This window comes from Salmo trutta, chromosome 9 (assembly GCF_901001165.1).
Source record: "Salmo trutta chromosome 9, fSalTru1.1, whole genome shotgun sequence".
Classification (NCBI taxonomy): domain Eukaryota; kingdom Metazoa; phylum Chordata; class Actinopteri; order Salmoniformes; family Salmonidae; genus Salmo; species Salmo trutta.
The window spans coordinates 48,219,253-48,244,830 of NC_042965.1; the positions used below are offsets into that span (position 1 = coordinate 48,219,253).

At 42.9% G+C, this 25,578-nt stretch overlaps 1 protein-coding gene across 3 annotated transcripts in view; it reads left to right on the forward strand.

Moving 5' to 3' along the window:
* Window positions 1–25,578, forward strand: part of kank1a (KN motif and ankyrin repeat domains 1a) — a 105,949-nt gene that overhangs the window by 8,179 nt on the left and 72,192 nt on the right. The window lies entirely within an intron of this gene.

Consider the following 25,578-nt stretch of genomic DNA (forward strand, 5'->3'; position numbering starts at 1 on the left):
GTGTGTGTGTGTGCGTGTGTGTGTGCGTGTGTGTGTGCGTGCGTGCGTGCGTGCGGTGGTATGTTTTGGGGAGCATCTCTCTGTCCAGTAGCTCCTCTCTCCCTCTCCTTTCACCCTCCTCTGCTGCTTTACAGTTTATATAGCTTTTCCACAGTCACGGGTCACTTTCCACAGTCACGGGTCATTTTCCACAGTCACGGGTCACTTTCCACAGTCACGGGTCATTTTCCACAGTCACGGGTCATTTTCCACAGTCACGGGTCACTTTCCACAGTCACGGGTCACTTTCCACAGTCACGGGTCACTTTCCACAGTCACGGGTCACTTTCCACAGTCACGGGTCATTTTCCACAGTCACGGGTCATTTTCAACAGTCACGGGGCACTTTCCACAGTCACGGGGCACTTTCCACAGTCACGGGTCACTTTCCACAGTTGTCCAGTAACCTCTTTGTACACCCCACAAAAGAGTGATTTGTGATTGGTCCTTATCTCTGGGCACTAAAAGCCAGGTTGAATTCTTGTCCTCTGTTTAGGCTCTAAAGATCTGATCCTGCCAATCTGAGACACATAGGCTGTGAAGACCTGGTTACAATCTGTGCTTGTTTGGTCAATGCTTTAAGGGAGTAGAGCTAATTATCTCGTTGGTTAGCTTGCCTCCCCCTAGCAGGGGTAAACAGCTCTTTGTGTTGGTGGAGTGTTTGATCTTTCAGTTTTGCTCTCTGGTTTCATCCGGAGGGTAAGCTTCCTTGCAATTGCTCTAATAAACCTCTTATTAACTGGAAAATGAGCTCTGCCTGATCCTTGGTGTGAGGAGTGAGCTGAGAGTCGGGAAGCAAGTTCAGGGAGTGTTTTAATAAATAAATGAAACGATTAACATGTAACACAATCAACGCACCGACATGAAAACAGAGTCAATAACACCTGAGGAAAGAACCAAGGGGAGAGACAGATAGATAATCAAGGAGGTGATGGAGTCCAGGTGAGTGTCATCAGGTGGGCGAGACGATGGTGACAGGTGTGCAGGATAATCAGCAGCCTGATGACCTAGAGGCTGGAGAGAGAGTATACGTGACAGTACCCCCTCCCCAACGTATGGCTCTAGCCGCAGGATGCCGTCAAAGGGGATGAACCCGGGGATCAGGAGCGGACTGGTCACCCCTGCTGATGCGCAGGAACCTATCACACCAGCTGGGGCGCGGGAACCTGACAGACCAGCTGAGGCGCGGGAACCTGACAGACCAGCTGAGGCGCGGGAACCTGTCGAGTCAGCTGAGGCGCGGGAACCTGTCGAGTCAGCTGGGGCGCGGGAACCTGACAGACCAGCTGAGGCAGGGGGAGCCTGGCAATCCGGCGGAGGCATGAAATCCCGACGAGCCGGCTGAGGCAGGGGAGCCTGTAGCGGTTCCCGGATCCGACATCTTTTACTCAGACACAAAAAAAAAAAACACTCCCTGATGCTTCCCTTAGGTGAGGTGTTATTCTGTAACGAGTGAGCTGAGAGTCGGGAAGCAAGTTCAGGGAGTGAGTGTTTTAATAAACAAATGAAACAACAACGCAGCGACATGAAAACATGTTCGTGCGTTGTGAGTCAATAACACCTGAGGAAAGAACCAAGGGGAGAGACAGATAGATAATCAAGGAGGTGATGGAGTCCAGGTGAGTGTCATGAGGCGCAGGTGGGCGAGACGATGGTGACAGGTGTGCAGGATAATCAGCAGCCCGATGACTTAGAGGCCGGAGAGAGAGGATACGTGACACTTGGAATGAGTTTTTCCTCAACAATGAGCTAGAACATGTTAGAAGCACCTTTGGCAGCGACTACAGCTGTGAGTCTTCTTGGCTTAGTCTCTAAGAGCTCCGCACACCTGGATTGTACAATATTTGCCTGTTATTCTTTTCAAAATTCTTCAAGCTCTGTCAAGGTGTTGGGGGTCATGGCTACACAGCAATTTTCAAATCTTGCCATAGATTTTAATGCAGATTTAAGTCAAAACTGTAACTAGGCCACTAACAAACAGTGTAGATTTGGCATTGTGTTTTAGGTTATTGTCCTGTTGAAAGGTGAATTCATCTCCCAGTGTCTGGTGGAAAGCAGACTGAAGCAGATTTTCCTCTAGGATTTTGCCTGCGCTTAGCTCCATTCCGTTTATTTTTATCCTGAAAAACTCCCCTATTTTGATGATGTCAAGCATACCCATAACATGGTGCAGCCACCACCATGGTTGACAATAAAGAGGCAACCAGTGATGTGTTGTGTTGGATTTTCCCCAAACATAAGACTTTGCATTTAGACCAAAAACTTCCGACTTCAACTGTATAAACAGAGAGTACCAGTACCAGATCAATGTGGAGCTATATACAGGAAGTACCAGATCAATGTGGAGCTATATACAGGAAGTACCAGATCAATGTGGAGCTATATACAGGGAGTACCAGATCAATGTGGAGCTATATACAGGGAGTACCAGATCAATGTGGAGCTATATACAGGAAGTACCAGATCAATGTGGAGCTATATACAGGAAGTACCAGATCAATGTGGAGCTATATACAGGGAGTACCAGATCAATGTGGAGCTATATACAGGGAGTACCAGATCAATGTGGAGCTATATACAGGGAGTACCAGATCAATGTGGAGCTATATACAGGAAGTACCAGATCAATGTGGAGCTATATACAGGAAGTACCAGATCAATGTGGAGCTATATACAGGGAGTACCAGATCAATGTGGAGCTATATACAGGGAGTACCAGATCAATGTGGAGCTATATACAGGGAGTACCAGATCAATGTGGAGCTATATACAGGAAGTACCAGATCAATGTGGAGCTATATACAGGAAGTACCAGATCAATGTGGAGCTATATACAGGGAGTACCAGATCAATGTGGAGCTATATACAGGGAGTACCAGATCAATGTGGAGCTATATACAGGAAGTACCAGATCAATGTGGAGCTATATACAGGAAGTACCAGATCAATGTGGAGCTATATACAGGGAGTACCAGATCAATGTGGAGCTATATACAGGAAGTACCAGATCAATGTGGAGCTATATACAGGAAGTACCAGATCAATGTGGAGCTATATACAGGGAGTACCAGATCAATGTGGAGCTATATACAGGAAGTACCAGATCAATGTGGAGCTATATACAGGGAGTACCAGATCAATGTGGAGCTATATACAGGAAGTACCAGATCAATGTGGAGCTATATACAGGAAGTACCAGATCAATGTGGAGCTATACAGGAGTAACCAGATCAGTGGAGCTTATACAGGAGTACCAGATCAATGTGGAGCTATATACAGGGAGTACCAGATCAATGTGGAGCTATATACAGGAGTACCAGATCAATGTGGAGCTATATACAGGGAGTACCAGATCAATGTGGAGCTATATACAGGGAGTACCAGATCAATGTGGAGCTATATACAGGGAGTACCAGATCAATGTGGAGCTATATACAGGAAGTACCAGATCAATGTGGAGCTATATACAGGGAGTACCAGATCAATGTGGAGCTATATACAGGAAGTACCAGATCAATGTGGAGCTATATACAGGGAAGTACCAGATCAATGTGGAGCTATATACAGGAAGTACCAGATCAATGTGGAGCTATATACAGGAAGTACCAGATCAATGTGGAGCTATATACAGGGAGTACCAGATCAATGTGGAGCTATATACAGGAAGTACCAGATCAATGTGGAGCTATATACAGGGAGTACCAGATCAATGTGGAGCTATATACAGGAAGTACCAGATCAATGTGGAGCTATATACAGGAAGTACCAGATCAATGTGGAGCTATATACAGGGAGTACCAGATCAATGTGGAGGCTATATACAGGAGTACCAGATCAATGTGGAGCTATATACAGGGAAGTACCAGATCAATGTGGAGCTATATACAGGAAGTACCAGATCAATGTGGAGCTATATACAGGGAGTACCAGATCAATGTGGAGCTATATACAGGAAGTACCCAGATCAATGTGGAGCTATATACAGGAAGTACCAGATCAATGTGGAGCTATATACAGGAGTACCAGATCAATGTGGAGCTATATACAGGAGTACCAGATCAATGTGGAGCTATATACAGGAAGTACCAGATCATGTGGAGCTATATACAGGAAGTACCAGATCAATGTGGAGCTATATACAGGGAAGTACCAGATCATGTGGAGCATATACAGGGAAAGTACCAGATTCAAGTGGCGCTATATACAGGGAGTACCAGATCAATGTGGAGCTATATACAGGGAAGTACCAGATCAATGTGGAGCTATAACAGGAATACCAAGATCAATGTGGAGCTATATACAGGGAGTACCAGATCCATGTGGAGCTATATACCAGGGAGTACCAGTATCAATGTGGAGCTATATTACAGGGGACCAGTACCATGATCAATAGTGGAGCTATATACAGGAAGTACCAGAGCAATGTGGAGCTATATACATGGAGACCGTACCAGATCAATAGTGGAGCTATATACAGGGAGTACAGTACCAGATCAATGTGGAGCATATACAGGGAGTACCAGTACCTGATCAATGTGGAGCATTATACAGGAAGTACCAGGATCAATGTGGAGCTATATACAGGATTACCAGTACCAGATCATAGTGGGCTATATACAGGAAGTACCAGATCCATGTGGAGCTATATACAGGAAGTACCAGATCAATGTGGAGCTATATACAGGGAGTACCAGATCAATGTGGAGCTATATACAGGAAGTACCAGATCAATGTGGAGCTATATACAGGGAGTACCAGATCAATGTGGAGCTATATACAGGAAGTACCAGATCAATGTGGAGCTATATACAGGAAGTACCAGATCAATGTGGAGCTATATACAGGGAGTACCAGATCAATGTGGAGCTATATACAGGGAGTACCAGATCAATGTGGAGCTATATACAGGGAGTACCAGATCAATGTGGAGCTATATACAGGAAGTACCAGATCAATGTGGAGCTATATACAGGAAGTACCAGATCAATGTGGAGCTATATACAGGGAGTACCAGTACCAGATCAATGTGGAGCTATATACAGGGAGTACCAGTACCTGATCAATATGGAGCTATATACAGGGAGTACCAGATCAATGTGGAGCTATATACAGGGAGTACCAGTACCTGATCAATATGGAGCTATATACAGGAAGTACCAGATCAATGTGGAGCTATATACAGGAAGTACCAGATCAATGTGGAGCTATATACAGGGAGTACCGGATCAATGTGGAGCTATATACAGGGAGTACCAGTACCTGATCAATATGGAGCTATATACAGGAAGTACCAGATCAATGTGGAGCTATATACAGGAAGTACCAGATCAATGTGGAGCTATATACAGGGAGTACCAGATCAATGTGGAGCTATATACAGGGAGTACCAGTACCAGATCAATGTGGAGCTATATACAGGGAGTACCAGATCAATGTGGAGCTATATACAGGGAGTACCAGTACCAGATCAATGTGGAGCTATATACAGGAAGTACCAGATCAATGTGGAGCTATATACAGGGAGTACCAGATCAATGTGGAGCTATATACAGGGAGTACCAGATCAATGTGGAGCTATATACAGGGAGTACCAGATCAATGTGGAGCTATATACAGGGAGTACCAGATCAATGTGGAGCTATATACAGGAAGTACCAGATCAATGTGGAGCTATATACAGGAAGTACCAGATCAATGTGGAGCTATATACAGGGAGTACCAGATCAATGTGGAGCTATATACAGGGAGTACCAGATCAATGTGGAGCTATATACAGGGAGTACCAGATCAATGTGGAGCTATATACAGGAAGTACCAGATCAATGTGGAGCTATATACAGGAAGTACCAGATCAATGTGGAGCTATATACAGGGAGTACCAGATCAATGTGGAGCTATATACAGGGAGTACCAGTACCAGATCAATGTGGAGCTATATACAGGAAGTACCAGATCAATGTGGAGCTATATACAGGAAGTACCAGATCAATGTGGAGCTATATACAGGGAGTACCAGATCAATGTGGAGCTATATACAGGAAGTACCAGATCAATGTGGAGCTATATACAGGGAGTACCAGATCAATGTGGAGCTATATACAGGAAGTACCAGATCAATGTGGAGCTATATACAGGAAGTACCAGATCAATGTGGAGCTATATACAGGGAGTACCAGATCAATGTGGAGCTATATACAGGGAGTACCAGATCAATGTGGAGCTATATACAGGGAGTACCAGATCAATGTGGAGCTATATACAGGAAGTACCAGATCAATGTGGAGCTATATACAGGAAGTACCAGATCAATGTGGAGCTATATAAGGAAGTACCAGATCAATGTGGAGCTATATACAGGGAGTACCAGTACCAGATCAATGTGGAGCTATATACAGGGAGTACCAGTACCTGATCAATATGGAGCTATATACAGGAAGTACCAGATCAATGTGGAGCTATATACAGGGAGTACCAGATCAATGTGGAGCTATATACAGGAAGTACCAGATCAATGTGGAGCTATATACAGGAAGTACCAGATCAATGTGGAGCTATATACAGGGAGTACCAGATCAATGTGGAGCTATATACAGGAAGTACCAGATCAATGTGGAGCTATATACAGGGAGTACCAGATCAATGTGGAGCTATATACAGGAAGTACCAGATCAATGTGGAGCTATATACAGGAAGTACCAGATCAATGTGGAGCTATATACAGGGAGTACCAGATCAATGTGGAGCTATATACAGGGAGTACCAGATCAATGTGGAGCTATATACAGGGAGTACCAGATCAATGTGGAGCTATATACAGGAAGTACCAGATCAATGTGGAGCTATATACAGGAAGTACCAGATCAATGTGGAGCTATATACAGGGAGTACCAGTACCAGATCAATGTGGAGCTATATACAGGGAGTACCAGTACCTGATCAATATGGAGCTATATACAGGGAGTACCAGATCAATGTGGAGCTATATACAGGGAGTACCAGTACCTGATCAATATGGAGCTATATACAGGAAGTACCAGATCAATGTGGAGCTATATACAGGAAGTACCAGATCAATGTGGAGCTATATACAGGGAGTACCGGATCAATGTGGAGCTATATACAGGGAGTACCAGTACCTGATCAATATGGAGCTATATACAGGAAGTACCAGATCAATGTGGAGCTATATACAGGAAGTACCAGATCAATGTGGAGCTATATACAGGGAGTACCAGATCAATGTGGAGCTATATACAGGGAGTACCAGTACCAGATCAATGTGGAGCTATATACAGGGAGTACCAGATCAGTGTGGAGCTATATACAGGGAGTACCAGTACCAGATCAATGTGGAGCTATATACAGGAAGTACCAGATCAATGTGGAGCTATATACAGGGAGTACCAGATCAATGTGGAGCTATATACAGGAAGTACCAGATCAATGTGGAGCTATATACAGGGAGTACCAGATCAATGTGGAGCTATATACAGGAAGTACCAGATCAATGTGGAGCTATATACAGGGAGTACCAGATCAATGTGGAGCTATATACAGGGAGTACCAGATCAATGTGGAGCTATATACAGGAAGTACCAGTTCAATGTGGAGCTATATACAGGAAGTACCAGATCAATGTGGAGCTATATACAGGGAGTACCAGTACCAGATCAATGTGGAGCTATATACAGGGAGTACCAGTACCTGATCAATATGGAGCTATATACAGGGAGTACCAGATCAATGTGGAGCTATATACAGGGAGTACCAGTACCTGATCAATATGGAGCTATATACAGGAAGTACCAGATCAATGTGGAGCTATATACAGGAAGTACCAGATCAATGTGGAGCTATATACAGGGAGTACCGGATCAATGTGGAGCTATATACAGGGAAGTACCAGTACCTGATCAATATGGAGCTATATACAGGAAGTACCAGATCAATGTGGAGCTATATACAGGAAGTACCAGATCAATGTGGAGCTATATACAGGGAGTACCGGATCAATGTGGAGCTATATACAGGGAGTACCAGTACCTGATCAATATGGAGCTATATACAGGAAGTACCAGATCAATGTGGAGCTATATACAGGAAGTACCAGATCAATGTGGAGCTATATACAGGGAGTACCAGATCAATGTGGAGCTATATACAGGGAGTACCAGTACCAGATCAATGTGGAGCTATATACAGGGAGTACCAGATCAATGTGGAGCTATATACAGGGAGTACCAGTACCAGATCAATGTGGAGCTATATACAGGAAGTACCAGATCAATGTGGAGCTATATACAGGGAGTACCAGATCAATGTGGAGCTATATACAGGAAGTACCAGATCAATGTGGAGCTATATACAGGGAGTACCAGATCAATGTGGAGCTATATACAGGAAGTACCAGATCAATGTGGAGCTATATACAGGGAGTACCAGATCAATGTGGAGCTATATACAGGGAGTACCAGATCAATGTGGAGCTATATACAGGAAGTACCAGTTCAATGTGGAGCTATATACAGGAAGTACCAGATCAATGTGGAGCTATATACAGGGAGTACCAGTACCAGATCAATGTGGAGCTATATACAGGGAGTACCAGTACCTGATCAATATGGAGCTATATACAGGGAGTACCAGATCAATGTGGAGCTATATACAGGGAGTACCAGTACCTGATCAATATGGAGCTATATACAGGAAGTACCAGATCAATGTGGAGCTATATACAGGAAGTACCAGATCAATGTGGAGCTATATACAGGGAGTACCAGATCAATGTGGAGCTATATACAGGGAGTACCAGATCAATGTGGAGCTATATACAGGGAGTACCAGATCAATGTGGAGCTATATACAGGGAGTACCAGATCAATGTGGAGCTATATACAGGAAGTACCAGATCAATGTGGAGCTATATACAGGAAGTACCAGATCAATGTGGAGCTATATACAGGGAGTACCAGTACCAGATCAATGTGGAGCTATATACAGGGAGTACCAGTACCTGATCAATATGGAGCTATATACAGGAAGTACCAGATCAATGTGGAGCTATATACAGGGAGTACCAGATCAATGTGGAGCTATATACAGGAAGTACCAGATCAATGTGGAGCTATATACAGGAAGTACCAGATCAATGTGGAGCTATATACAGGGAGTACCAGATCAATGTGGAGCTATATACAGGAAGTACCAGATCAATGTGGAGCTATATACAGGGAGTACCAGATCAATGTGGAGCTATATACAGGAAGTACCAGATCAATGTGGAGCTATATACAGGAAGTACCAGATCAATGTGGAGCTATATACAGGGAGTACCAGATCAATGTGGAGCTATATACAGGGAGTACCAGATCAATGTGGAGCTATATACAGGGAGTACCAGATCAATGTGGAGCTATATACAGGAAGTACCAGATCAATGTGGAGCTATATACAGGAAGTACCAGATCAATGTGGAGCTATATACAGGGAGTACCAGTACCAGATCAATGTGGAGCTATATACAGGGAGTACCAGTACCTGATCAATATGGAGCTATATACAGGGAGTACCAGATCAATGTGGAGCTATATACAGGGAGTACCAGTACCTGATCAATATGGAGCTATATACAGGAAGTACCAGATCAATGTGGAGCTATATACAGGAAGTACCAGATCAATGTGGAGCTATATACAGGGAGTACCGGATCAATGTGGAGCTATATACAGGGAGTACCAGTACCTGATCAATATGGAGCTATATACAGGAAGTACCAGATCAATGTGGAGCTATATACAGGAAGTACCAGATCAATGTGGAGCTATATACAGGGAGTACCAGATCAATGTGGAGCTATATACAGGGAGTACCAGTACCAGATCAATGTGGAGCTATATACAGGGAGTACCAGATCAATGTGGAGCTATATACAGGGAGTACCAGTACCAGATCAATGTGGAGCTATATACAGGAAGTACCAGATCAATGTGGAGCTATATACAGGGAGTACCAGATCAATGTGGAGCTATATACAGGGAGTACCAGATCAATGTGGAGCTATATACAGGGAGTACCAGATCAATGTGGAGCTATATACAGGGAGTACCAGATCAATGTGGAGCTATATACAGGAAGTACCAGATCAATGTGGAGCTATATACAGGAAGTACCAGATCAATGGTGGAGCTATATACAGGAGTACCAGATCAATGTGGAGCTATATACAGGGAGTACCAGATCAATGTGGAGCTATATACAGGGAGTACCAGATCAATGTGGAGCTATATACAGGGAAGTACCAGATCAATGTGGAGCTATATACAGGAAGTACCAGATCAATGTGGAGCTATATACAGGAAGTACCAGATCAATGTGGAGCTATATACAGGGAGTACCAGATCAATGTGGAGCTATACAGGGAGTACCAGTACCAGATCAATGTGGAGCTATATACAGGAAGTACCAGATCAATGTGGAGCTATATACAGGAAGTACCAGATCAATGTGGAGCTATATACAGGGAGTACCAGATCAATGTGGAGCTATATACAGGAAGTACCAGATCAATGTGGAGCTATATACAGGGAGTACCAGATCAATGTGGAGCTATATACAGGAAGTACCAGATCAATGTGGAGCTATATACAGGAAGTACCAGATCAATGTGGAGCTATATACAGGGAGTACCAGATCAATGTGGAGCTATATACAGGGAGTACCAGATCAATGTGGAGCTATATACAGGGAGTACCAGATCAATGTGGAGCTATATACAGGAAGTACCAGATCAATGTGGAGCTATATACAGGAAGTACCAGATCAATGTGGAGCTATATAAGGAAGTACCAGATCAATGTGGAGCTATATACAGGGTGTACCAGTACCAGATCAATGTGGAGCTATATACAGGGAGTACCAGTACCTGATCAATATGGAGCTATATACAGGAAGTACCAGATCAATGTGGAGCTATATACAGGGAGTACCAGATCAATGTGGAGCTATATACAGGAAGTACCAGATCAATGTGGAGCTATATACAGGAAGTACCAGATCAATGTGGAGCTATATACAGGGAGTACCAGATCAATGTGGAGCTATATACAGGAAGTACCAGATCAATGTGGAGCTATATACAGGGAGTACCAGATCAATGTGGAGCTATATACAGGAAGTACCAGATCAATGTGGAGCTATATACAGGAAGTACCAGATCAATGTGGAGCTATATACAGGGAGTACCAGATCAATGTGGAGCTATATACAGGGAGTACCAGATCAATGTGGAGCTATATACAGGGAGTACCAGATCAATGTGGAGCTATATACAGGAAGTACCAGATCAATGTGGAGCTATATACAGGAAGTACCAGATCAATGTGGAGCTATATACAGGGAGTACCAGTACCAGATCAATGTGGAGCTATATACAGGGAGTACCAGTACCTGATCAATATGGAGCTATATACAGGCAGTACCAGATCAATGTGGAGCTATATACAGGGAGTACCAGTACCTGATCAATATGGAGCTATATACAGGAAGTACCAGATCAATGTGGAGCTATATACAGGAAGTACCAGATCAATGTGGAGCTATATACAGGGAGTACCGGATCAATGTGGAGCTATATACAGGGAGTACCAGTACCTGATCAATATGGAGCTATATACAGGAAGTACCAGATCAATGTGGAGCTATATACAGGAAGTACCAGATCAATGTGGAGCTATATACAGGGAGTACCAGATCAATGTGGAGCTATATACAGGGAGTACCAGTACCAGATCAATGTGGAGCTATATACAGGGAGTACCAGATCAATGTGGAGCTATATACAGGGAGTACCAGTACCAGATCAATGTGGAGCTATATACAGGAAGTACCAGATCAATGTGGAGCTATATACAGGGAGTACCAGATCAATGTGGAGCTATATACAGGAAGTACCAGATCAAAGTGGAGCTATATACAGGGAGTACCAGATCAATGTGGAGCTATATACAGGAAGTACCAGATCAATGTGGAGCTATATACAGGGAGTACCAGATCAATGTGGAGCTATATACAGGGAGTACCAGATCAATGTGGAGCTATATACAGGACGTACCAGTTCAATGTGGAGCTATATACAGGAAGTACCAGATCAATGTGGAGCTATATACAGGGAGTACCAGTACCAGATCAATGTGGAGCTATATACAGGGAGTACCAGTACCTGATCAATATGGAGCTATATACAGGGAGTACCAGATCAATGTGGAGCTATATACAGGGAGTACCAGTACCTGATCAATATGGAGCTATATACAGGAAGTACCAGATCAATGTGGAGCTATATACAGGAAGTACCAGATCAATGTGGAGCTATATACAGGGAGTACCGGATCAATGTGGAGCTATATACAGGGAGTACCAGTACCTGATCAATATGGAGCTATATACAGGAAGTACCAGATCAATGTGGAGCTATATACAGGAAGTACCAGATCAATGTGGAGCTATATACAGGGAGTACCGGATCAATGTGGAGCTATATACAGGGAGTACCAGTACCTGATCAATATGGAGCTATATACAGGAAGTACCAGATCAATGTGGAGCTATATACAGGAAGTACCAGATCAATGTGGAGCTATATACAGGGAGTACCAGATCAATGTGGAGCTATATACAGGGAGTACCAGTACCAGATCAATGTGGAGCTATATACAGGGAGTACCAGATCAATGTGGAGCTATATACAGGGAGTACCAGTACCAGATCAATGTGGAGCTATATACAGGAAGTACCAGATCAATGTGGAGCTATATACAGGGAGTACCAGATCAATGTGGAGCTATATACAGGAAGTACCAGATCAATGTGGAGCTATATACAGGGAGTACCAGATCAATGTGGAGCTATATACAGGAAGTACCAGATCAATGTGGAGCTATATACAGGGAGTACCAGATCAATGTGGAGCTATATACAGGGAGTACCAGATCAATGTGGAGCTATATACAGGAAGTACCAGTTCAATGTGGAGCTATATACAGGAAGTACCAGATCAATGTGGAGCTATACAGGGAGTACCAGTACCAGATCAATGTGGAGCTATATACAGGGAGTACCAGTACCTGATCAATATGGAGCTATATACAGGGAGTACCAGATCAATGTGGAGCTATATACAGGGAGTACCAGTACCTGATCAATATGGAGCTATATACAGGAAGTACCAGATCAATGTGGAGCTATATACAGGAAGTACCAGATCAATGTGGAGCTATATACAGGGAGTACCGGATCAATGTGGAGCTATATACAGGGGAGTACCAGTACCTGATCAATATGGAGCTATATACAGGAAGTACCAGATCAATGTGGAGCTATATACAGGAAGTACCAGATCAATGTGGAGCTATATACAGGGAGTACCAGATCAATGTGGAGCTATATACAGGGAGTACCAGTACCAGATCAATGTGGAGCTATATACAGGGAGTACCAGATCAATGTGGAGCTATATACAGGGAGTACCAGTACCAGATCAATGTGGAGCTATATACAGGAAGTACTAGATCAATGTGGAGCTATATACAGGGAGTACCAGATCAATGTGGAGCTATATACAGGGAGTACCAGATCAATGTGGAGCTATATACAGGGAGTACCAGATCAATGTGGAGCTATATACAGGGAGTACCAGATCAATGTGGAGCTATATACAGGAAGTACCAGATCAATGTGGAGCTATATACAGGAAGTACCAGATCAATGTGGAGCTATATACAGGGAGTACCAGATCAATGTGGAGCTATATACAGGGAGTACCAGATCAATGTGGAGCTATATACAGGGAGTACCAGATCAATGTGGAGCTATATACAGGAAGTACCAGATCAATGTGGAGCTATATACAGGAAGTACCAGATCAATGTGGAGCTATATACAGGAAGTACCAGATCAATGTGGAGCTATATACAGGGAGTACCAGTACCAGATCAATGTGGAGCTATATACAGGGAGTACCAGTACCTGATCAATATGGAGCTATATACAGGGAGTACCAGATCAATGTGGAGCTATATACAGGGAGTACCAGTACCTGATCAATATGGAGCTATATACAGGAAGTACCAGATCAATGTGGAGCTATATACAGGAAGTACCAGATCAATGTGGAGCTATATACAGGGAGTACCGGATCAATGTGGAGCTATATACAGGGAGTACCAGTACCTGATCAATATGGAGCTATATACAGGAAGTACCAGATCAATGTGGAGCTATATACAGGGAGTACCAGATCAATGTGGAGCTATATACAGGAAGTACCAGATCAATGTGGAGCTATATACAGGAAGTACCAGATCAATGTGGAGCTATATACAGGGAGTACCAGATCAATGTGGAGCTATATACAGGAAGTACCAGATCAATGTGGAGCTATATACAGGGAGTACCAGATCAATGTGGAGCTATATACAGGAAGTACCAGATCAATGTGGAGCTATATACAGGAAGTACCAGATCAATGTGGAGCTATATACAGGGAGTACCAGATCAATGTGGAGCTATATACAGGGAGTACCAGATCAATGTGGAGCTATATACAGGGAGTACCAGATCAATGTGGAGCTATATACAGGAAGTACCAGATCAATGTGGAGCTATATACAGGAAGTACCAGATCAATGTGGAGCTATATACAGGGAGTACCAGTACCAGATCAATGTGGAGCTATATACAGGGAGTACCAGTACCTGATCAATATGGAGCTATATACAGGGAGTACCAGATCAATGTGGAGCTATATACAGGGAGTACCAGTACCTGATCAATATGGAGCTATATACAGGAAGTACCAGATCAATGTGGAGCTATATACAGGAAGTACCAGATCAATGTGGAGCTATATACAGGGAGTACCGGATCAATGTGGAGCTATATACAGGGAGTACCAGTACCTGATCAATATGGAGCTATATACAGGAAGTACCAGATCAATGTGGAGCTATATACAGGAAGTACCAGATCAATGTGGAGCTATATACAGGGAGTACCAGATCAATGTGGAGCTATATACAGGGAGTACCAGATCAATGTGGAGCTATATACAGGGAGTACCAGATCAATGTGGAGCTATATACAGGAAGTACCAGATCAATGTGGAGCTATATACAGGGAGTACCAGTACCTGATCAATATGGAGCTATATACAGGGAGTACCAGATCAATGTGGAGCTATATACAGGGAGTACCAGTACCAGATCAATGTGGAGCTATATACAGGGAGTACCAGTACCTGATCAATATGGAGCTATATACAGGGAGTACCAGATCAATGTGGAGCTATATACAGGGAGTACCAGTACCTGATCAATATGGAGCTATATACAGGAAGTACCAGATCAATGTGGAGCTATATACAGGAAGTACCAGATCAATGTGGAGCTATATACAGGGAGTACCAGTACCAGATCAATGTGGAGCTATATACAGGGAGTACCAGTACCTGATCAATATGGAGCTATATACAGGGAGTACCAGATCAATGTGGAGCTATATACAGGGAGTACCAGTACCTGATCAATATGGAGCTATATACAGGAAGTACCAGATCAATGTGGAGCTATATACAGGAAGTACCAGATCAATGTGGAGCTATATACAGGGAGTACCGGATCAATGTGGAGCTATATACAGGGAGTACCAGTACCTGATCAATATGGAGCTATATACAGGAAGTACCAGATCAATGTGGAGCTATATACAGGAAGTACCAGATCAATGTGGAGCTATATACAGGGAGTACCAGATCAATGTGGAGCTATATACAGGGAGTACCAGTACCAGATCAATGTGGAGCTATATACAGGGAGTACCAGATCAATGTGGAGCTATATACAGGGAGTACCAGTACCAGATCAATGTGGAGCTATATACAGGAAGTACTAGATCAATGTGGAGCTATATACAGGGAGTACCAGATCAATGTGGAGCTATATACAGGGAGTACCAGATCAATGTGGAGCTATATACAGGGAGTACCAGATCAATGTGGAGCTATATACAGGGAGTACCAGATCAATGTGGAGCTATATACAGGAAGTACCAGATCAATGTGGAGCTATATACAGGAAGTACCAGATCAATGTGGAGCTATATACAGGGAGTACCAGATCAATGTGGAGCTATATACAGGGAGTACCAGATCAATGTGGAGCTATATACAGGGAGTACCAGATCAATGTGGAGCTATATACAGGAAGTACCAGATCAATGTGGAGCTATATACAGGAAGTACCAGATCAATGTGGAGCTATATACAGGAAGTACCAGATCAATGTGGAGCTATATACAGGGAGTACCAGTACCAGATCAATGTGGAGCTATATACAGGGAGTACCAGTACCTGATCAATATGGAGCTATATACAGGGAGTACCAGATCAATGTGGAGCTATATACAGGGAGTACCAGTACCTGATCAATATGGAGCTATATACAGGAAGTACCAGATCAATGTGGAGCTATATACAGGGAGTACCAGTACCAGATCAATGTGGAGCTATATACAGGGAGTACCGGATCAATGTGGAGCTATATACAGGGAGTACCAGTACCTGATCAATATGGAGCTATATACAGGAAGTACCAGATCAATGTGGAGCTATATACAGGGAGTACCAGATCAATGTGGAGCTATATACAGGAAGTACCAGATCAATGTGGAGCTATATACAGGAAGTACCAGATCAATGTGGAGCTATATACAGGGAGTACCAGATCAATGTGGAGCTATATACAGGAAGTACCAGATCAATGTGGAGCTATATACAGGGAGTACCAGATCAATGTGGAGCTATATACAGGAAGTACCAGATCAATGTGGAGCTATATACAGGAAGTACCAGATCAATGTGGAGCTATATACAGGGAGTACCAGATCAATGTGGAGCTATATACAGGGAGTACCAGATCAATGTGGAGCTATATACAGGGAGTACCAGATCAATGTGGAGCTATATACAGGAAGTACCAGATCAATGTGGAGCTATATACAGGAAGTACCAGATCAATGTGGAGCTATATACAGGGAGTACCAGTACCAGATCAATGTGGAGCTATATACAGGGAGTACCAGTACCTGATCAATATGGAGCTATATACAGGGAGTACCAGATCAATGTGGAGCTATATACAGGGAGTACCAGTACCTGATCAATATGGAGCTATATACAGGAAGTACCAGATCAATGTGGAGCTATATACAGGAAGTACCAGATCAATGTGGAGCTATATACAGGGAGTACCGGATCAATGTGGAGCTATATACAGGGAGTACCAGTACCTGATCAATATGGAGCTATATACAGGAAGTACCAGATCAATGTGGAGCTATATACAGGAAGTACCAGATCAATGTGGAGCTATATACAGGGAGTACCAGATCAATGTGGAGCTATATACAGGGAGTACCAGATCAATGTGGAGCTATATACAGGGAGTACCAGATCAATGTGGAGCTATATACAGGAAGTACCAGATCAATGTGGAGCTATATACAGGGAGTACCAGTACCTGATCAATATGGAGCTATATACAGGGAGTACCAGATCAATGTGGAGCTATATACAGGGAGTACCAGTACCAGATCAATGTGGAGCTATATACAGGGAGTACCAGTACCTGATCAATATGGAGCTATATACAGGGAGTACCAGATCAATGTGGAGCTATATACAGGGAGTACCAGTACCTGATCAATATGGAGCTATATACAGGAAGTACCAGATCAATGTGGAGCTATATACAGGAAGTACCAGATCAATGTGGAGCTATATACAGGGAGTACCGGATCAATGTGGAGCTATATACAGGGAGTACCAGTACCTGATCAATATGGAGCTATATACAGGAAGTACCAGATCAATGTGGAGCTATATACAGGAAGTACCAGATCAATGTGGAGCTATATACAGGGAGTACCAGATCAATGTGGAGCTATATACAGGGAGTACCAGTACCAGATCAATGTGGAGCTATATACAGGGAAGTACCAGATCAATGTGGAGCTATATACAGGGAGTACCAGTACCAGATCAATGTGGAGCTATATACAGGAAGTACCAGATCAATGTGGAGCTATATACAGGGAGTACCAGATCAATGTGGAGCTATATACAGGGAGTACCAGATCAATGTGGAGCTATATACAGGGAGTACCAGATCAATGTGGAGCTATATACAGGGAGTACCAGATCAATGTGGAGCTATATACAGGGAGTACCAGATCAATGTGGAGCTATATACAGGAAGTACCAGTACCAGATCAATGTGGAGCTATATACAGGAAGTACCAGTACCAGATCAATGTGGAGCTATATACAGGGAGTACCAGTACCAGATCAATGTGGAGCTATATACAGGGAGTACCAGATCAATGTGGAGCTATATACAGGGAGTACCAGTACCAGATCAATGTGGAGCTATATACAGGGAGTACCAGATCTATGTGGAGCTATATACAGTACCAGTACCAGATCAATGTGGAGCTATATACAGTACCAGTGCCAGATCAATGTGCAGATGTACAAGGTATTTGAGGTAGATATGTTCTTATAAGCAGGGTAAAGTGACTAAGCCTTGGATAGATTATTTTTATTGTACCTTTATTTAACCAGGTAGGCCAGTTGAGAATAAGTTCTCATTTACAACTGTGACCTGCCAAGGTAAAGCAAAGCAGTGTGTCGCAAACAACACAGAGTTACACATGGGATAAACAAAATTACAGTCAATAACACAATAGAAACAATCTATGTACAGTGTGTGCAAATGTAGTAAGATTAGGGAGGTAAGACAATAAATAGGCCATAGTGGCGAAATAATAATTACAATTTAGCATTAACACTGGAGTGATAGATGTGGAAGTAGAGATTCTGGGGTGTAAAAATAAATAACAATATGGGGATGAGGTAGTTGGATGGGCTGTTTACAGATGGGCTGTTTACAGATGGGCTGTGATCAGGTGCAGTGATCTGTGAGCTGCTCTGATAGCTGATGCTTTAAGTTAGTGAGGGAGATATAAGTCTCCAGCGTCAGCGATTTTTGCAATTCGTTCCAGTCATTGGCAGCAGAGAACTGGGAGGAAAGGCGGCCAAAGGAGGAATTGGCTTTGGGAGGTGACCATTGAGATATACCTGCTGGAGCGCGTGCTACGGGTGGGTGTTGCTATGGTGATCAGTGAGCTGAGATAAGGCGGGGCTTTACCTAGCAGAGACTTAGATGACCTGGAGCCAGTGGGTCTGGCGACGAGTATGAAGCGAAGGCCAACCAACGAGAGCGTACAGGTCGCAGTGGTGGGTAGTATATGGGGCTTTGGGGACAAAACGGATGGCACTGTGATAGACTGCATCCAATTTGCTGAGTAGAGTGTTGGAGGCTATTTTGTAAATGACATCGCCAAAGTCGAGGATCGGTAGGATGGTCAGTTTTACGAGGGTATGTTTAGCAGCATGCGTGAAGGAGGCTTTGTTGTGAAATAGGAAGCCGATTCTAGATTTCATTTTGTATTGGAGATGCTTAATGTGGGTCTGGAAGGAGAGTTTACAGTCTAGCCAGACACCTAGGTATTTGTAGTTGTCCACATATTCAGAAGTCAGAACCGTCCAGAGTAGTGATGCTAGTCGGGCGGGCAGGTGCGGGCAGCGATTGGTTGAAGAGCATGCATTTAGTTTTACTTGCATTTAAGAGCAGTTGGAGGCCACAGAAGGAGTGTTGTATGGCATTGAAGCTCGTTTGGAGGTTAGTTAACACAGTGTCCAAAGGGCCAGATGTATACAGAATGGTGTCGTCTGCGTAGAGGTGGATCAGAGAATCACCAGCAGCAAGAGAAACATCATTGATGTATACAGAGAAAAGAGTTGGCCCGAGAATTGAACCCTGTGGCACCCCCATAGACACTGCCAGAGGTCCGGACAACAGACCCTCCGATTTGACACACTGAACTCTGTCTGAGAAGTAGTTAGTGAACCAGGCGAGGCAATCATTTCAGAAACCAAGGCTGTTGAGTCTGCCAATAAGAATGCGGTGATTGTAATAAGGTATTTGAGGTAGATATGTAAATGAAGGCAGGGTAAAGAGTCTTTAGCTGCCTTTTGGCAAACTCCAAGCGGGCTGTCACGTGCCTTTTACTGAGGAGTGGCTTCCGTCTGGCCGCTCTACCATAAAGGCCTGATTGGTGTAGAGCTGCAGAGATGGTTGTCCTTCTGGAAGGTTCTCCCATCATCACAGAGGAACTGTGGAGCTCTGTCAGACTGACCATCGGGTTCTTGGTCACCTCCCTGACTAAGGCCCTTTTCCCCCCATTTTTCAGTTTTGCCGGGCGACCAGCTCTAGCAAAAGTATTGGTGGTTCCAAACTTCTTCCATTTAAGAATGATGGAGGCTACTGTGTTCTTGGGGACCTTCAATGCAGCAGAAATGTTTTGGTACCTTTCACCAGATCTGTGCCTCGACACAATCCTGTCTTGGAGCTCTACGGACAATTCCCTCGACCTCATGGCTTGTTTTTTTCTCTGACATGCCCTGTCAACTGTGGGACCTTGTATAGACAGGTGTGTGCCTTTCCAAATCATGTCCAGTCAATTGAATTTACCACAGGTTGACTCCAATCAAGTTGTAGAAACATCTCAAGGATGATCAATGGAAACAGGATGCACCTGAGCTCAATTTAGAGTCTCATAGCAAAGGGTCTGAATACTTATGTAAATAAGGTATTTTTGTTTTTTATTTTTAAGACATTTGCAAACATTTCTAAAAACCTGTTTTCTCTTTGTCATTATGGGGTATTGTGCTATACCATAACAAAATGTGGAAAAAGTCAAGGGGTCTGAATACTTTCCGTACATAGAGCAGCAGTCTCTAAGTTGCCTGGTAGAGTAACTGGGTGACTAAGTTCAAGACTACCTCATCCCCATTTTGTTATTTATCCTCTTGCTCTTTTGCACCCCAGTATCTCTATTTGCACATCATCTTCTGCACATCTATCACTCCAGTATTAATGCTAAATTGTAATTATTTTGCCTACAGTGAGGGAAAAAAGTATTTGATCCCCTGCTGATTTTGTACGTTTGCCCACTGTCAAAGAAATGATCAGTCTATCATTTTAATGGTAGGTTTATTTGAACAGTGAGAGACAGAATAACAACAAAAATATCCAGAAAATTGCATGTCAGAAATGTTATACATTTATTTGCATTTTAATGAGGGAAATAAGTATTTGACCCCTCTGCAAAACATGACTTAGTACTTGGTAGCAAAACCCTTGTTGGCAATCACAGAGGTCAGACGTTTCTTGTAGTTGGCCACCAGGTTTGCACACATCTCAGGAGGGGGCAGTACAGAGCTATTGTCAAGGAAGTGAGTTTGTGTTTATACAGGATGATCAGCCCCCACCTGCCTTCAACAAATCATGTCAATGTGGAGCTATACAGAGCCCTCCACATTGTTACAATGTGATGCGGTACAGAGCTCCATTTGGCCTCTGCGTCACACCCTCCACATGGAGCCTCCGACCACCTTTTCATATCAAGCATTCATTTGTTTTTAGTCTTGGCCTCCGCAATGGATTAGTTTACTGAAATGGAAGCAAATACAACTGAAACAATCGACCAACAGCCTAACGACCAAACGGTCAACTAATCAGTCAGTCACAGAGCCCTAATATATAGCCTGTGTGTAGGGTAAGTCAAATCAAAATCCAATTTTATTAGTCACATGCGCCGAATATAACAGGTGTAGACCTTACTGTGAAATGCTTACAAGCCCTTAACCAATGATGCAGTTTAAGAAATAGTAGAAAATAAAATAAAGTAACACAATAGCAAGGCTACAGTTGAAGTCGGAAGTTTACATACACCTTAGCCAAATAAATTTAAACAAAATCTTTCACAATTCCTGACATTTAATCCTAGTAAAAATTCCCTGTCTTAGGTCAGTTAGGATCACCACTTTATTTTAAGAATGTGAAATGTCAGAATAATAGTAGAGAGAATGATTTATTTCAGCTTTTATTTCTTTCATCACAATCCCAGTGGGTCAGAAGTTTACATGCATTTGGTAGCATTGCCTTTCGATTGTTTAACTTGGGTCAAATGTTTCAGTTAGCCTCCCACAAGCTTCCCACAATAAGTTGGGTGAATTTTGGCCGATTCCCCCTGACAGAGCTGGTGGAACTGAGTCAGGTTTGTAGGCCTCCTTGCTCGCACACGCTTTTTCAGTTCTGCCCACAAATGTTCTATAGGATAGAGGTCAGGGCTTTGTGATGGCCACTCTAATACCTTGACTTTTAGTCCTTAAGCCATTTTGCCACAACTTTGGAAGTATGCTTGGGGTCATTGTCCATTTGGAAGACCCATTTGTGACCAAGCTTTAACTTCCTGACTGATGTCTTGAGATGTTGCTTCAATATATCCTCATAATTTTCCTTCTCATGATGCCATCTATTTTGTGAAGTGCACCAGTCCCTCCTGCAGCAAAGCACCCCCACAACATGATGCTGCCACCTCCGTGCTTCACGGTTGGGATGGTGTTCTTCAGGTTGCAAGCCTCCCCCTTTTTCCTCCAAACATAACGATGGTCATTATGGCCAAACAGTTATGTTTTTGTTTAGTCAGACCAGAGGACATTTCTCCAAAAAGTACGACATTTGTCCCCATGTGCAGTTGCAAACCGTAGTCTGGCTTTTCTATGGCAGTTTTGGAGCAGTGGCTTCTTCCTTGCTGAGGGGCCTTTCAGGTTATGTCGATTATAGGACTCGTTTTACTGTGGATATAGATACTTTTGTACCTGTTTCCTCCAGCATCTTCACAAGGTCCTTTGCTGTTGTTCTGGGATTGATTTACACTTTTCGCACCAAAGTACGTTCATCTCTAAGAGACAGAACACGTCTCCTTCCTGAGCGGTATGACGGCTGCGTGGTCCCATGGTGTTTATACTTGCGTACTAGTGTTTGTACAGATGAACGTGGTCCCTTCAGGTGTTTGGAAATTGCCTCCCAAGGATGAACCAGACTTGTGGAGGTCTACATTTTTTTTTCTGATGTCTTGGATGATTTCTGTTGATTTTCCCATGATGTCAAGCAAAGAGGCACTGAGTTTAAAGGTAGGCCTTGAAATACATCCACAGGTACACCTCCAATTGACTCAAATGATGTCAATTATCCTCTCAGAAGCTTCTAAAGCCATGACATAATTTTCTGGAATTTTCCAAGCTGTTTAAAGGCACAGTCAACTTGGTGTATGTAAACTTCTGACCCGCTGGAATTGTGATACAGTGAATTATAAGTGAAATTATCTGTCTGTGAACAATTGTTGGAAAAATGACTTGTGTCATGCACAAAGTAGATGTCCTAACCGACTTGCCAAAACTATCGTTTGTTAACAAGACGTTTGTGGAGTGGTTGAAAAACGAGTTTTAATGACTCCAACCTAAGTGTAAGTAAACTTCTGACTTCAACTGTATGTACAGGTTAGTCAATGTGCTGTTTGTACAGGTTAGTTGAGGTAATTTGTACATGTTGGTGAAATGACTATGCATAGATAATAAATAGCAAGCAGCAGCAGTGTAAAAACAAAAGGGGAGGGGGTTTAACCGCTTACATCTAGACGTTCCGCTAGCGGAACACCACGCCAATATCCAATGATTGGGCGTGGCGCGAAATACAAACTTCAATTTTTCAAACATATGACTATTTTACACCTTTTTAAAGACAAGACTCTCCTTTATCTAACCACACTGTCCGATTTCAAAAAGGCTTTACAACGAAAGCAAAACATTAGATTATGTCAGCAGAGTACCCAGCCAGAAATAATCAGACACCCATTTTTCAAGCTAGGATATAATGTCACAAAAACCAAAACCACAGCTAAATGCAGCACTAACCTTTGATGATCTTCATCAGATGACACTCCTAGGACATTATGTTATACAATACATGCATGTTTTGTTCAATCAAGTACATATTTATATCAAAAACCAGCTTTTTACATTAGCATGTGATGTTCAGAACTAGCATTCCCACCGAACACTTCCGGTGAATTTACTAAATTACTCACGATAAACGTTCACAAAAAACATAACAATTATTTTAAGAATTATAGATTTATTTTATTTTATTTTATTTCACCTTTATTTAACCAGGTAGGCAAGTTGAGAACAAGTTCTCATTTACAACTGCGACCTGGCCAAGATAAAGCAAAGCAGTTCGACAACATTAAAAACACAGAGTTACACATGGAGTAAAACAACATACAATCAATGATACAGTAGAAAGAAATAAGACTATATACAATGTGAGCAAATGATGTGAGATAAGGGAAGTAAAGGCAAAAAAGGCCATGGTGGCAGAGTAAATAAAGTATAGCAAGTAAAACACTGGAATGGTAGATTTGTTATTTGAAGAAAGTTCAAAGTTAAAATATAAATAATATGGTGCAAAGGAGCAAAATAAATAAATAAAGTAGGGGAAGAGGTAGTAGTTTGGGCTAAATTATAGATGGGCTATGTACAGGTGCAGTGATCTGGGAGCTGCTCTGATAGCTGGTGCTTAAAGCTAGTGAGGGAGATAAGTGTTTCCAGTTTCAGAGATTTTTGCAGTTCGTTCCAGTCATTGGCAGCAGAGAACTGGAAGGAGAGACGACCAAAGGAGGAGTTGGCTTTAGGGGAGTTGGCTTTAGATACAGGACTCCTTTATGCAATCGCGGTGTCCGATTTTAAAATAGCTTTTCGGTGAAAGCACATTTTGCAATATTCTGAGTAGATAGCTCGCCATCACGGGCTAGCTAATTTGACACCCACCAAGTTTGGTACTCACCAAACTCAGATTTACTATAAGAAAAATTGGATTACCTTTGCTGTTCTTCGTCAGAATGCACTCCCAGGACTTCTACTTCAACAACAAATGTTGGTTTGGTTCCAAATAATCCATAGTTATATCCAAATAGCGCCGTTTTGTTCGTGCGTTCAAGACACTATCCGAAGGGTAACGAAGGGTGACGCGCGGACGCGTATCGTGACAAAAAATTTTGAAATATTCCATTACCGTACTTCGAAGCATGTCAAACGCTGTTTAAAATAAAATAAATAAATATAATCAATTTTTACGCGATTTTTCTCGTAAAATAGCGATAATATTCCGACCGGGAGTCGTTGTTTTCGTTCAAAGACGAAAAAGGCAAAATGGACTCTTCACGTGCATGCGCGCACACCCGTCTCATTGTTCTCAGATCGACCACTTACCAAATGCGCTACTGTTTTTCAGCCAGAGACTGCAAAGTCATCATTCAACGTTCTGGCGCCTTCTGAGAGCCTATGGGAGCCTTAGAAAATGTCACGTTACAGCAGAGATCCTTTGTTTTGGATCGAGATGACAAAGAAGGCCAAGAAATGGTCAGACAGGGTACTTCCTGTACAGAATCTTCTCAGGTTTTGGCCTGCCATTTGAGTTCTGTTATACTCACAGACACCATTCAAACAGTTTTATAAACTTT